General features: G+C 38.6%; 1 protein-coding gene across 1 annotated transcript in view; it reads right to left on the reverse strand.

Moving 5' to 3' along the window:
• Positions 1 to 1,999: 1,999 nt before the first annotated feature.
• IQGAP1 (IQ motif containing GTPase activating protein 1) overlaps positions 2,000 to 3,033 on the reverse strand; it is a 103,248-nt gene continuing 102,214 nt past the window's right edge. The window contains exon 38 of the mRNA XM_007470561.1: positions 2,000 to 3,033. This exon is cut by the window's right edge and continues 393 nt beyond it. The gene's annotated coding sequence lies outside the window, so the exon portion shown is untranslated.

Raw genomic sequence — 3,033 nt, forward strand, 5'->3', positions numbered from 1 at the left:
ACGGGCTCCGAAGGGGTAACTTCCAGAAGGGCCCACTGCCAGGAAAGCCCAGGTTCTTACCACGTCACTCTTCCTCTGAGGCCTGTGGGATTGCCAGCCACCCACACAAACCACCACCTCCAATTTTGCACTTATGTTTACTTTAGAATTATTCCGTTTCCCCCCCCTTGTTTCATATTGTCACTGATTTTCCAATACAGCCTGGCCACAATTTAAAAACACAACAGGATGGGACTTCCCTGGTGGCGCAGTGGTTAAGAATCCACCTCCCAATGCAGGAGACATGGGTTTGATCCCTGGTCCGGGAAGATCCCACATGCCGCGGAGCAACTAAGCCCACGCACCACAACTACTGAGCCTGCGCTCTACAGCCCGCGAGCCACAACTACTGAAGCCTGTGCACCTGGAGCCCCTGCTCGCTGCAACTACAGAAAGCCCACGGGTAGCAACGAAGACCCAACGCAGCCAAAAAAATAAATTAAAAAAACAAAACAAAAACACAACAGGATGCTTCCATATGAATTTGTATGTTAAGTAAGGGTGCCCCCCGGGGCCATACTTAAAAGGAAACCATTTTTCCTCCCTTTTGCTGCTGTTTACTTTTTCCATATCCAACTTCCCCTAGTCTTTTCTGGTGACCTGTATGTAACATAGAAGTCCCCTGAGGGACACACTATGACCTAGGGTACTACTGTCATAAAACAACATTTAATGCTGCTGTAATTTGAAACTTCCAGCCATTAGCTGACATTGAAGTGTCCACCAATAATGATTAAAAACAATTTTGGATTAGTAAAAAAAAAAAGAACTAAGTGACATTATGTTAGTCCTCCACCTCCCCCACTCACCCGCCGCAGTTCTTTTTTATGTGGAGGCTACTTCAAGCATTTAACATTTAAAAAGGCTAAACTCAAGAGTTAAAAATTGCTTTGAGATAGCTGACTTGCGTTTGTTCCTTCAAAAAGACTATGAAGGGGTTGTTTTTGTTGCGGTTTTCAATTATTAAATCTCACTCTATTTAACACTGTTTTGCAGGAACTGCTAACAATGACTCTGAGAAAAAGAAACACAAAAATGAACAAATGGCCTTTTATTTCATACAAAGATACAAAGGCAATTGTGTGCAGCAACAATCTGATGGGCAGTCCAAATTCTTGAGGGAGGAAATTCATGGTAAATGTCACGATGGCTGGTTGACGAGAACGTCAAAGAAGGAGAGAGTTGAGACAGAGATTGCTATAGCTAATAAATTAAAATTAATAAGAGCTACAAGGTTTCAATGCCATGACTTGAGCTCGTCTGGGCATCCTCAACGCTGTTAACACGGTTAATTCTACATAGTTACCATCAAAATTCTTGAAGTGTATTTTGTGCTATTTTGCATTAGAAGTTGTGTCAAGGGAACTATACCCTTACAAATAATTGAAACATCATATTTTGTTAAAGGCGTTGTGAACTTTGCTCATTGTCTGTCATGGATGTGGCCTTTGGGGCATGACATGCATTTGGGATGAGTATCATCTTTTAAGGTAAAAGGGTTGACAGTTTGGTTGGTCCCAGTTTTTGAGGCAATGCTACTTATATAACATCTTCTTTTAATCTGGGGAAAATATTTACTAAAAAATTGTCTTCCAAAATACAACAAAAAACAAGGTAAAGGTAGTGGAGACTCCTTCCGTGGCACTCCACACCTCACCTCTTCACCTGCCTGTGGGCTGCCTGGAGTGTGTAGACTCCTACAACTATTACATTTGCACCCGTGGACCTGACTGAGTAAACAGTCCATCATGAAATCCACATTCCCAACACTTACATTTGTAATTGGAACACATCACATGATTTGTTATTAATGAAACAGTTTATTGGCTTTAAATATACATCAGTAAATTTTTAAATGTTAGTTTATGTTTTACGATAAAAGAATACTGAACCAAAACATCAGATAGAGGCTCAGTAGCATGATTTCAATATATTTTCCTGAATAAAAAGATTTTTTTAAAAAGCATATGACTTAATCTAAGAATGAAAGCTTCTTAAGCTCAATGTTTAGAATTGGATTGTTTGTGACTAAATTAAAAAACTGGAGTTCATAAAATAAAGGCACAGTGTGGGCAGCAAAAGAAAAAGAAATAGGGAAAAATAGATTTTAATATCAAGTATAACATCAGTTGGCTGGTTTTGTTTGTTTTTGTTTCAGTCTATTTAAGGCAAGATTATCTCTCTGCAATCCTGCAGATAAATCCTAGTGTTTTAGCTATAAGAAAGTTTTAAGAGTTCAGATATACAGATAAGCCAATTAAAAAAAACCCTTTTCTTACAGTATTCTAAAGGCTTTTGAAGCATTATATAAATCTTTAAAATTCCTATCACCCACATTTTAAGAAATAAATCTACACTTTAATAAGACACTCTTAAGATATAAAACAGTTTTGAAAACAATTACATTCTACGCTAGGGCTTACCCATTCCCTTGCCACAGGGACAGAGTGGACTGTCTGTCTGAATCTAGTCAATCTCTGCACTAACACAAATGAGCAGGCGCTCAGACCATTCCGAATTTACCTAAATAGCTTAATTTTATCAGTGGCACTCTCCCATCCACTGAGGAGAGAGTTACACTAACAGAACTGCCCAAATTTAATGGTGAAACTTAAAAACAATATCCCCCTCTTTCTAGAAATGCTTCCTTTGAACATAGAACAGTGACTTCTATTAGCTCCCGCCCATAAAGGAAAACAGAATGGAAGAGAACCAATGACTCCCCGTATCCTTCCATTCTACTGATGGGACAGAAATATAAGGAACTTTACTTTTAAATGACAACCTAATAACTACGGATAACCTGACATTTTAATTATGTGTCTTATATGTATGTATGTTATCGGTGCTAATGGCTTCCACTTCTAAATAACAAGAATTCAAACCCCACCATCCCTATTGCTAATTGAAACAAACACGAAAGCTTACAATATAGTAATGCAACCTCTAAGACTGTAACAACATGAGAGATTTCAGGGGAGTTCTCACTCTTTC

The sequence above is a fragment of the Lipotes vexillifer genome, unplaced genomic scaffold (genome assembly GCF_000442215.2).
Source record: "Lipotes vexillifer unplaced genomic scaffold, Lipotes_vexillifer_v1.1 scaffold412, whole genome shotgun sequence".
NCBI lineage: Eukaryota > Metazoa > Chordata > Mammalia > Artiodactyla > Lipotidae > Lipotes > Lipotes vexillifer.